Genomic DNA, 12983 nt, shown 5'->3' on the forward strand with positions numbered 1-12983 from the left:
ATAAGTTTAGTCACTTGGTTAAGGTGATATCCACCATATTTCTCCATTATAAAGGCATCTTTGCCAATCTATTTAACGTGTACTCTGTGGGGTGATACTCCGAGGCTTTGTGAATATCCCATTCTCAGTATAGTTTAGCCAATGGTTTCAGTATCCATCTGCCATTCCTTCTATATTAGTTATCCACCTTCCATAAAGATTTTTCCCTTCTTGCCTCATGGTTTAATTTATTTTTAACAAATTACCCATGTGGACTAGTGTACACATTTTAATTCATTATGTTAAAATCCATTATTGTCATAATTCATTTTCATGCTAAAATTGTCCCACATTGAGCCAATGAAAGTTCTTCAACCTGCCACCTCTGTTTTTTAAGTGTTTCCTTACTTTCTGAAGTAAGTTGCATACCAAACTTATGACATAAAAGTAGAATCCAGGCTTACTTTTCCTTTTCTGCCCCCACCCTGGAATCGGCCTTTTCTCCAAGGACCTGTTTCACTTTACCTGAGAACGATTTTTAGAAGCCAAGCTTCGGGGCTCTGGGTTTGCTTGTTGCTACTTGGGTGTCATTGCCTCTAGACCCTCTCAGCAGATATTAATTCCTGTATGTACACATATACATATATATGATCATTTTTGTATATAGCTAGTAAGCTAAATATGAGTGCATACTGATATTTTTTACTCTAATCAATACCACAAATTTTATTTTAACCTCTCTTCTTGCTTTCCTGTAACTTCCCTGACAGTAAGAAATCAGGCTTCCAACATTTACCATTCATTTACGTATTTGTTCAACCCTCGTATACTTGTAAAGCAGTTCAGAATTGTTAACTCCTACCCCCATAAGAAACAAATTTGCCCACTGGTGTACAGTGTTTATGTATAATTTCTTTAGTTTTTACACTGACAGTTTCTAGTCAAAACACCATTTTATAAAGTTAATTAGGTCAGCTCCTTTTTGACCCCAACCACTTAAGTGCAGTTATGTTATACATTTGTAAAATTGTCAAATTTATTTGTCAAACTTGGCATTTCATTCAGGGATCCCTTGACATCTGATTGATTTGTTATTGTTGTTCTAGTTTGCATAAATTAAAGTTCATTCTTTTGTAACGTACAGTGGGTTTTGACAAATGTACAATGTTCACTACCACAGTACCATACAAATTAGTTCCTTCACCCTAAAATTCCCTTGTTCATTCACTTTGTTGACAACCACCCTACCTATTCCTCCGGTCTCTGGCAACTACTGATATTTTCTGTCCCTATAGATATGCTTGTTCAGAAACATCATATGAATGGAATCTCAATATGTAGCCTTTTGGTCTAGCTTCTTTTAGCAAAATACCTTTAAGATTCATCTATATGCTGCATGAATCAATGGCCCCTTCCTTTTTATTGTTGAAGAGTATTCCATTGTGGATGTACCACAGTTAGTTTATTCATTCCCCTGTTGAAACTATTGAAGGACATCTTGGTTGCTTTCTCTTTTTTTCTGTTTTGTGTGGTATATATATATACATATATATATATATGTGTATATATATATATGTATATATATATACACATATATATATACACACACACACACACACACACACACACACACATACAGTGACTAAAGCTGAAACAAACATTAGCATACAGGCTTTTGTGTGGACATAGTTTACAATTTACTTGGGTAAACAACTAGGAGTGTGACTGTGTGATTGCTGGGTCATGTGCTAAGGTTTAACTTTAGAAGAAACTGCAAAACTATCTCCCAAAGTGGAAGACAGCAATGAATGAGAGTACCTGTTGCTCCCCTATTGATTTTTGTAGGTTTATTTTGTATACTGGTACATTACCAAATTATTTTTTCTTTGTGTATATGAGCTAGTCAGGAAGTTTTAGGTATATGATCGTATCATTTACAAATATAACTAATTTCATTCTTTTTCCAGTTATTATGCCTTTTACTGATTTCTCTTTAATTATAGCAGCTAATATCTCCAAAAAATGTTCAGTAGCAGTTGAGATCATGAGTATGTTGCCATTTCCTTCACCTTAGTTGGATTGTCTCTAGTGTTTCTCCAGTATATAATTGTGAATGTGTATGTGTCTGTGTCTGTGTGTAAGCATCCAAAAATTCCTATTTCACTAATCATTTTTATCAGAAATTGACATTGGATCTTGTCAGGATCCTTTTCCATTTAATCAGGATACATATTTTCCTAATATAGAGAGTGAATTTGGTTTGTTTTTATTTTCTTTAGAAATATTTAGGATTTTTCCATGGACATTTTTAGTGAGGCTACTCTATCAATTTTTGGTGCTTTCATTTTCTGATTTAATTATCCATTTTATATTGTTTTCACAGAATTTATTTTAAAGTTTTTCATTATTTTATATCTGGGATATAACATTGAAATTATCTGATCTCTTAAGTTTAATAGAATTTTCCTATGAAATTATCTGGGTGTACTGTGTTATTGTTGTTGTTGTTATTTTTTTCTCCCTTTCTTTTTCTTGTGAGATAGTTATTTAATAGCTTTAATGATTTTTATGATTTACAGTCCCTATGCTTCTTTAAGAAATTGCTGGAAACTCTCATCAAATACAGTTAATTAAAAAGTTTTTCTTCCAATTCATCTGAATTCTAGATTTCCCTGATCTTTTCTAGGCAGTCTCAAGTGGCTCATTCACCATGTCTGAATTGCTGTTGGCTGTGGCCTTCATTTTCAGCCCTTTATTTTTCACTCTTTATTATTTGTATAGATGTTCATTTTAACCAATTTAAAACTCCCTTTAATTTAAGTACTCATCATTGCTATTACTAAAGAGAGCAGCTTTCTTCCAATGAGTGCAAAAAAGTGTTCATTAAAGGAAATGGCTGTATAATTCTACAATGTTTTGTCTCTTCAGTTATGAAATTTCCTTTCCTGGCTGTGTTGTGTTTGCATTCTCTCTGCTGGCTGCTATAAATCGAGGGGTACTTTAAATTCATGTTGATGGAAAAGTCATTTCCTGGTCAGAGTCTCAGTTTAAATTTTTAAAAAATCCATTTCATAGCAGCATGACATTCCTGTGTCTGTTTTTACTATAAAACTCAAAACAAGCAAACAAACCTGTTCTTCAACTGTTCTAAGTCTGTGTAAAAGTATTTAACAATAATTTAATAATATATATCATCAAATTCACTCCAAGTTAGTCTTGCTACTTACTGTGCCTCTATTGTTGCCATCACTAAAGAGTTTCACTCAGTTCACGGTGTTTATATTTGTATGACTGAGGCTCCCAATCAGTTTTCACACCTTGCCAGACATAAGAATGAACTGAAGAGTGAATTTCAGAAAATAATGTGTTAGACTAGGCTAGACTAGTTAACGTCTGGATGCTTCGCTTTGGGGAATAATTTTGAGGAATAATCTGGGTTTATCAACAATTAATTCCATAAATCATATAATTTCCTGATTTCAAAACATTTTCAGTCTCTCATACAGCCAGAGTCTTGGCACAAGAAGAAATGTTAGGAAGGTGTTTAGAATTGGAATGGTTTCATTCTTAGCAATTACAGAGCTTCTTCTAAGGGATAACTACATTACTCACCTCTTCCATATTATAAATTTTGTTCAAAGCATCTAAAACAAACATGTTATAGTACTATTATTTTCATTATATTATTAGGATAGAAAAAGATTTCATGATCAATTTTATCTCTTCTTTATACTAATCTCTCCTACTCTACTACAAACACAAATTAGAATAACTCAGCCCTAACTACTACCCCCTACTATGGTTAACATGTTTGCCAATACTGAATAATGGTGACCTATGAAAAGATACTTCCAGGTTGTTTTATTTTCTTTTAATTTTTTTTATCTTTAAGAGCAATTTCATGGCAATGTCCTCTTGCTGGAAGGATTAAGGAGCAAGGAATATATGTAAGGAATTCCATATATACAATATATATACATATATGTACGTGTGTATATATATATATATATACACACACACACACACACACAAACATAAATATATATACAATAAGAGGACAAATTATCCCCTTTGGCCCTCTCTTCCTAGTCAAGCACTAGATAACAAATTGAATGGAAAGAAAACAAGAAAAATGTTCAGTTATTTTTATATGCTCATTGAGAAATGGGCAAAATTAAATGATTGCTTAAAAGAGCAAGATCATTATATCAAATGTATTTTTTATAGATTTTAAGATCCCTTAATGTCACTAAAATTATTGCAGAAATCTATGGCTTGTAGATGACTAGTTGTTTTCATTTCTATCATAGGGAATGGCAAATGTGAATTAAGAGACAGAGAACTTGGATTTTAAGTGCTTCTAGCATCCAGCCTGTTGTCCTGAAATTATTGTGCACTTTGGAAATGATTTCCTCTTATATATAACCTGTTTGTGCTAAATTATGAGTTGGCAGACTACCACCCTTGGGCCAAATCCATACTTCTGTCCAGTTTTGTAAATAAAGTTTTATTGGAACACAGTAATGCTCATCTGTTTGGGTATGGTCTGGCTGCTTTCCTGCTACAATGGCAAAGTTGAATAATTGTAAAAGATATCACATAGCCTGCAATATCTAAAGTATTCACTACCTAGGCTTTTATAGAAAAAGTTTGTCAACACTTGTGCTGAGTGATTGTATGTTGGTTCCCTTGTGCTTCCCTTGCTCTGTCTCTATTATCTGTTATTTTCTGGTTTAAACACTGTTTGTAGAAAATAATATTACCAAACAAGGGCCAGGCTCAGAAAGGCTTTCTGTATTTCCATTGACTGTTACATGTGAAAGTGAACAATAGATTTAGTTATCTTCTTCTATGTCCTCAGCTTCAAGAGAGTGGTAGTAATGAATTGATAGATAGATAGGTAATTATTTATCCTTATGGATCTTCAATGTGATTTATAAATATTTTCCAATCAACTATACATTTCAATGAATTCATGCTCCTAGGCATTGTCAGATCCTTGTTTGTTCAGTAGCTCACCCAAGTACAGTGAGTTAGGTCTATCCCATCTTTATCTATTTTTTTACCAAACCAAGCTCATTTTTATTCTATAATATTCTACATAATTGCTCCACTAGGTGTCCAGAGTGGATCTATCTATGTGGCAATTTATCTTCCTTGTAGGAACCCAAATAAGGTATTGTACAGGAACAAATAAGGAAGGAGAAGTAGAACAGGAAAAGATTAACTGTGGAGGGGAAATGTAAAAACATATTTGGAAGACCAAGCGTGGGGGAAAGAATGACTAAGGAGACAGAAGAAGCTACAATCTGGTGACTAAGTAGGAGGTTAGAGTTTGCAATTGAGAGATGCAAAGTGAAAAGGCATTAGTGGAACAACTGGGGAAATCTTAGTAAAGTCCCTATTTTAATTAATAGTATTATACTAATGTTAATTTCTTAGTTTTGCTAGGTTTACTATGTTATGTAAGATGTTAACATGAAGGGAAGCCAGGTGAACAATTTTTGCAATACTTCTATTAGCATAGATTCATTTCACACTAAAATGTTTAAAAGATATATATTCTTGATATTAAACAGCTCAGCAACTAGTAGAGAGAAACAGAAAAATTAACAGCAAACAGCAACAAAAAATAACATCATGCCAAAAATGCTCTGATAGTGGTTTTCCTCAAGGCACCATGGAAACACAAGATAGTTATTGATAACCCAAACGACAGTTTACAAAATGGAAGTAGATAGATATCAGGCAAGTCTTCCTGGAGAAGGTATTACCAAACTCTGTTGTAATGGATGAGTGGAAGATGTCCAGGCAAAGAAGAGGATCAAAAATTCCAGGTTGTTGTACCACCATGTTTAATGACATGGAAACAGGAACAAACATGACATATTTGGGGACATTTAATAAGAATAGAAATGATTTTTAGAAGTGGAGTGGAAAGAGATGAGACTGTAGAGGCCGGCAGTAAATATAATCAGCAGGGACTTGTATAGTATCTTAAATAATTCAGCTTTTAACTTGAATAAAATAGAGTTGATCAAAGTTTAGCAGAGATTGATATGATCAGTTTTATGTTTTACAATGTTATACAGAAGGCTATGTGTAGCGTGGGTTGGAAGAGACCAATAGTGGAAACTGAAAGGCTAAGACTGTCTTACTTTATTTGAAGTGAGCTAGAGCACTGGAGATACGATTTGAAAAGAGTAGAAGGTTTCAAACACTATTAATTAGGTGGAAATCAGCATAATTTAGTGTTGCTTGAATTTGGGTCTATTGAAACAGGGAAAACTAGAATAGACCCAGGCCATTGTTCAGAAAACTAGCTGCAGATAACTATTAGTCATCAAGACTTAGAAAGAAAGAGGCAAGCAGATTTGGTTGGAAGAAAAGATTATAGATATTCATTTCCATTTTTACCTATTATTTTTAGTTGCTTTTAGAACACAGAGTCTGTTGGCTCCCAACAGAGTCACTCTAAATGAACTATAAATTTAGAAGTCATTGTGTGATTGACTATATTAGTTGACTTTCTCTAGTTAGGGAAACTCTGAAGTGAAGAGAAGAAAAGAATAAAAATAATACTTTGGGAAAACCAACATTTGAGTGAAGTGAAGAAAGAACAAACTGCAAAGAAAATTAAGAAAAATTTACCTCTGATTTCTAGAAAAATAATACAAAGACAGTGGTTTCACAGCAAGTAACAGAAGGATTTTCAAGAAAAAGGGAAGGCTCAAAACTCTTAAAAGTTTGGCATATCAAATAATAAAATGATTGAAAATATCTTGGATTTAGTAACTAAAAACTCATTGATATTTCATTTGTACCATTTTTTTAGATTCCATATATAAGCTATATCATATGATATTTGTCTTTCTCTGTCTGAGTTACTTCACTCAGTATGACAGTCTCTGGGTCCATCCATGTTGCTGCAACTGGCATTATTTCATTCTTTTTTATGGCTGAGTAATATTCCATTGTATAAATGAACTTATTTACAAAACAGAAATAGAGTCACAGATATAGAAAACAAACTTATGGTTACCAGGGGAAAGGGGGTGAGGGATAAATTGGGAGATTGGGATTGACATATACACACTGCTATATATAAAATAGATAACGATTAAGGATCTACTGTATAGCACAGGGAACTCTACTCAATAGTCTGTAATGACCTATATGGTAAAAGAATCTAAAAAAAGAGTGACTATATATATATATATAGAATTTTAAAAGCCAAAGTGGGGTCTGTTGAATTGGATCAAGAAATATAGAAGAAATGACACTATTGACTTCTGTATGCAAATGATAAAATACTATTAAAGTGCCTTTTAAGATGGTGTGAATCATAAGCATGTGCATATGATGGATACAAAATGCAAGTAGAGATAGTGGAGAAAGGAGAAAAAGAGATAACTGATGGTAGAAAAGTCCTCCGGATCTTAAAAGAAATTGAGTCCTGGGTGCAAGTATAAATTTTACTGTTGATCAGGAGACAAGACTCCTTTAATATATGAAAAAAAAGTAGAGAAGAAATAAATTATAGTAGAACACCTCCCCGGGCTTTGAAGAAAAACATCAAACTAAAATGACTTAACCTGTTAGGCAACTTTAAAGTACAAGATAAATATCTATTTTCTACAATCTCAGTGAAGTGTTTAAATTAAAAGGAAAAAAAATTTTAGAGTTTGAAAAGATAAAAGAGGTAACAACAGTAAATGAAAATAAGCTTGGAAATAGAATGCTCCACTGCCTGCAACACAGGAAACAAGAAAGGACAGAGGAACAATATGTCCACATTGTGAGAGAAAAGAACTGAGATCTAAAAATCCCATCCCTTCTCAGACATGTGAAGACTGAAATGTATCCTTATACTTTTCAGAAGAAATTTCTCAAGTTAACTTCTCTGGGTAAATGGCCTCCCCTCAGTCATTTCATTCATGACTATTTAAATGGCACCTTTTAAAGAGGATTTTCCTGAATACCACAGCTAACCTTGCATCACACTCTGTCATCTTAATGATGTGTGATTTTCTTTGTGTCATCACCTAATAATATACTATATGATTATTTGTCTATAGTTTTCATTGCTGTTTCTTTATTGCCTACAACAGCATCTGAAATCTAAGTGCTCAATTAATATATAAACCAGCAGCTGAAAAATGAATTCCATGGCCTTTATTGTCTCTTACAAGAAAGAAGGAATATTATCTGGTTTAAAAACAAGAGAATGTGATGAACTTGTGAACATGAGGAAAGTGGTCCAAGTCAAATTATTTTGGACAGTTGAAAGTTAATTAAATAAGGCATACCGAGAGGGATTGTTGAAGAGCATTAAATGGGTCATTTATTCATTTATTCACTTTCATTTCCTCATTTCTTACTGTGCTAACATTATCGCTTCCCTCCTGCCCTCTCAAGGACTTGGCTCTTTGGGTCATTTGAGATTTGTGTCCTTGCTCTCTATTTCTTACTCATCACTCTCCCTTTCTACTGGGTGTTTCCAGCAGTCATATAAACACGCAAGAAGCAATCCCATTCTAAAAAGTGTTTTACCCTAACTCCACATCTCACTTCAACTTCTACCCATGTTTTCTTCTGCCTTTCACAGCCAAATATCTCTAGTTTATACTATCACAATCATTCACTATTTTTTAAATGTGGAAAATGTTTTAAACTATCGAAGAGTACAGTGACTCATATAATATTTAGCTGTGCGACACCATAATTGGAATTACCAAACGTTAATATTTTGTCATATTGCTTAAGATCTTTTTCAATTCAAGGAAATAACACATAATTGATAAAACTGAAGTTTCCTTTTTATCACTTATTATCACTCCCCTCCTTATTAGAAGCATCGTTATTATGAATTTGGTATTTATTTACCCTCTACCCAGTTTATGTTTAAGTATATAATAATATTTGTTTTTAATTTACGTGAATTTAACATACTGTAGGTCTCTTTGTATAACCAGCTTTTTGTCGACATATATAATTTAAGTTCATTCGTTAATTACATTATATTGCTCCTTCATGTGCATATACTATTTTTACTTATCTATTCTCATACTGATAAATGACTATTTCCACTTTTCATTATATTTTATATCATCATTCTTATGCATTATTTTTTGCAACCTTATCTTACATCTATCATGAGTTAATATTGTAACAGCTTAACACATCTTCCATGAGTAATTTTACTTAACTTTATTTCCATATTCCACCAACATTACCATGTTAAGGGATGTTTATGACAATGTGTACAGTGTGAAAAGAAACTTTGGAGGAAAAAAAGCATTGAAAGGGTGACTGGAGGAAGAGGATTCAGGATGCTCAAGGAGAACAGTTAAGAATGCAGGAGAAACTGTTATCCTTCATGCCAAGGGAGTGTTTTAGGCAGAAGGACATGGTCAGCAATATCAAACAATTGGATCCAGAATTTTAAAGGTTATTGATGACGCTACCAAGTATCATTTTAATAAAGTGATGGGATTGAAGCCATATTAAGAAAGATTATCTTAGGCTACTGAACAAATGGGAGAGAAATTGTCCTTTCAAAGAGTGTGCCTGAAATACACACACACACACACACACACACACACACACACACACACACACACACATAGCTGAAGGAGAAGGCTGACTTAAAAACTTGCTATTTTAAAGGAAGAGAAAAGAAGTTCAAATCACAGGAAGGAGCAGCACACACAGGAAGATTTGTTTACACTGGATGAGATCTTCTTACAAGATTAAAGAAAGATGACCAGAAATTACTTTTTGTTTTAATGTTAATCTACTTTGCAGGAAAAACAAGTTGTGAAGTGGCAAAAAATGCTCACTTCAGTCTTCATCACAACAATGTTAAGTGCATAACCCTGTGAATGACTATCTAAACCGATGATTTTCCTGAGTATTACTCAAACATTTTAATCACATTATAAAGGAACCAAACATTCTCAACATTGAAGAATTCAGTTCATTATTTAAAAATTAAAATTAAAAAAAAAACACTACTCATGAGTAAAATTGTGAATGACATCTCCATGGTTGTAAGCATTAAACCTTAAATTTAAAGCTAAAGATAAATTAAATGTTAATAAATTTGAAAGAATTGATACATACTATAAACCTCCTGAATTAAAAGAATGATTAAAGTAAAATGAAAGTCCAGATCATATGTGAGATATAGAAAAAAATTAACAAATATTAAAACAAAAACATTGATATACAAAAATAATTTTATGACTAGACATATCTATATTAATAAATATAAATAGATTAAATGTTATTTTTATAGATTATAAATCAAACTTATTTCTGAAATAACAGTTGGATTGAAAAGGAAATAAAAATTAAAATATCAAAGACTATAGAAAACAATGATACTCAAACAAGTGTATATTAGAACCCATGAGAACTAGCTAAAAAAATGTTCCCTGTAAGGGTAAATATGAACTAAAATTAAGAGGCTTAATTTTCCGTATTGAAAATAAGAGAAGAGACGCCCCATCCCTTCCCTTTTCCTAGATCATTTACTTTAGAGTACTCATAATTGTAAGGTCTTCATTTCTTTGAAAAGTACGTAAATCTTTTTAAAGGCTAAATAAACCTCTTACCAGCTTTACAACCCAGGACTGCCTTTCTTAAGAACCTGGGAACCATCTCTTTGAAATGTTATCATAGGGAAGATGGTGTCCCTATATCCCAGTGCCCTTAGGAGAATAAGAGCCTAAATTTCTCTGGTGCCTAGCTGCAAAACTACCTTCTATCATAAAGATAGTTTTTTTTTCCTTCAAGTAAAACCTATTAGTTAACATGGATGGTTACCTCCAATTACCAGGTGAATTTAGGATAAACTATGTGTGACAAATGGTGCTGTCAAGTCCTTTTACTTCAGGGATAGTTATTGTTCATCCTGAGAACATGTATGTAATGGATTGTATCTGCTTGGCCATATAAAAAGATGAGATTTCTTTCTGTCTGCAGTATCTTTTAGCAAGTTATGTGTGATGCCCACGACATTCTAGTTTAATTCTTATTCAATTATAAAATTACTTTCTTTCTCTTCTAACTTTGTGGAAAGGTTTTCTGAGTTGGGAAGAGACCTTATTTTTAATTATGTTTCCCCAGCTCCAGTGGAAGATCCATTGCTTAAGTACTCAATTACAAGATTTCAAAAGAAAAATAGATTAAAAATTAAAGGTATTTGTTAATATTTTCACAATATTAGTAAATCAGAAGAAAACATAAGTATATAATCATCTTTTATTATTTTTAATAAAAATCATCAACGGTTATTTGGAATTAATTTGTTTTATGTTATTTCCTTGCCATGCTTTTTATAGTAATAAACATGTTCTTACCATATGACCCAACAATTGCGTTACTGACAAAAAAAACCCTTCATTTATCCCAGAAAAATGAAAACTTATGTTCACACAAAGTCCTATACACAAATGTTTATAACAGCTATATTTGTAATTAACACCAAACTAGAAACAATCCAATGCTCTTCAAAGGATGAATCATTAAATAATGGTGCATCCATACCATGGAATACTACTCAGCAACAAAAAGGAAAAATTTATATATGCAACAACTTTGATGGATCTCGAAGAGAATTATGCTGAATGAAAAAAGCCAATCTCAGATGATTGTAGGATCCCATTTATACAGCAGTTTTGAAATTAAAAAGTTCTAGAAAGGGAGAACAGATTAGAGGTTGTCAGTGGTTAGGGAGGTGTGGAAAGAAGGGAGGTGGCTGTGGTGATAAAAGTAGCAAGAGGGATCCTGGTGATGGAATTGTTTGCATCTTAACTGTGTTGGTAGTCATGCAAACCTAAAAGTGATAAATTTGCATAGAGCTAAATATGCACATGCACACACATGTAAAACTTGCAAAATCTGAATAAGGTTGAAAATATGTATCAACGTCAATTTCCAGGTTGTTATATTGTACTTTAGTTAAGTGAGATGCTACCATTGGGAAAAACTAGTTTAGGGTATCTGAAATCTATTATTTCTTAAAATGCATGTGAACCTATAATTATCTCATTTTTTTTTCTTTAAATTGTAAAACATTTAAAGCCAGAGCAACTCAGCAAAGGGCAATTGCTTTGTTTTACTTAGCAGTAGCATTCTGTATTTCTATTGCAGAAAGGAATTTTTATGAAATATTAAATCATAAATAAGCCATGCCAGAAATTATCCTCTTGGTAACACTACACTGCGAATTCTTTTCATGAATTCAAAGTCACAAAGTTGATGCTATAAGCCCACCACTGCTGAGAGAAGAACATGCTTTTACTAAACACATGATGTTCCTCTAATGTAGTGAATGATCTATTGCTCACATAATCCTTGCGTAGAATTCAGTGATAAGCATGAGAGAAAAATACTAAATATTAACATTTCTGTAGAAATCATATATCAATACATATTTACAAAACACACACACACACACACACACACAGAGTTTAGATGTTATAACATTTCACAAAGCAGTGGTAACTATGCACTTAGTATTTTGGAAACACTTTGACACAGTGTCACACATTTTAATAAATAAATGAAAATTTTATAAAATGTAAATTCTAACTTTCCACAAAGGTACATATTCTGAGCAAACTATAAGAAGTATTTTTCAAAGAATTGGGTATTTTCCAATGAGCTGCAAATATGAAACCAAGCATTTTTTTCCCCAAAATGCTAATTTAGTTCACCCTCCCCCATTATCCACTTTGGTAGCCATAAGTTTGTTTTCTGTCTGTGAGTCTATTTCTCTTTTGTAAATAAGTTTATTTATATCATTTTTTTAGATTCTATATATAAGTGATATTATACTGTATTTGTCTTTGTCTGAATTACCTAATATGATAATCTCTAGGTCCATCTATGTTGCTGCAAATGACATTATTTTATTCTTTTTTATGGCTGAGTAATATTCATTGTGTGTGTATATATATATATATATAGTATATATATATATATATATATATATA

Source organism: Physeter macrocephalus, chromosome 5, assembly GCF_002837175.3.
Source record: "Physeter macrocephalus isolate SW-GA chromosome 5, ASM283717v5, whole genome shotgun sequence".
NCBI classification, from domain to species: Eukaryota; Metazoa; Chordata; class Mammalia; order Artiodactyla; family Physeteridae; genus Physeter; species Physeter macrocephalus.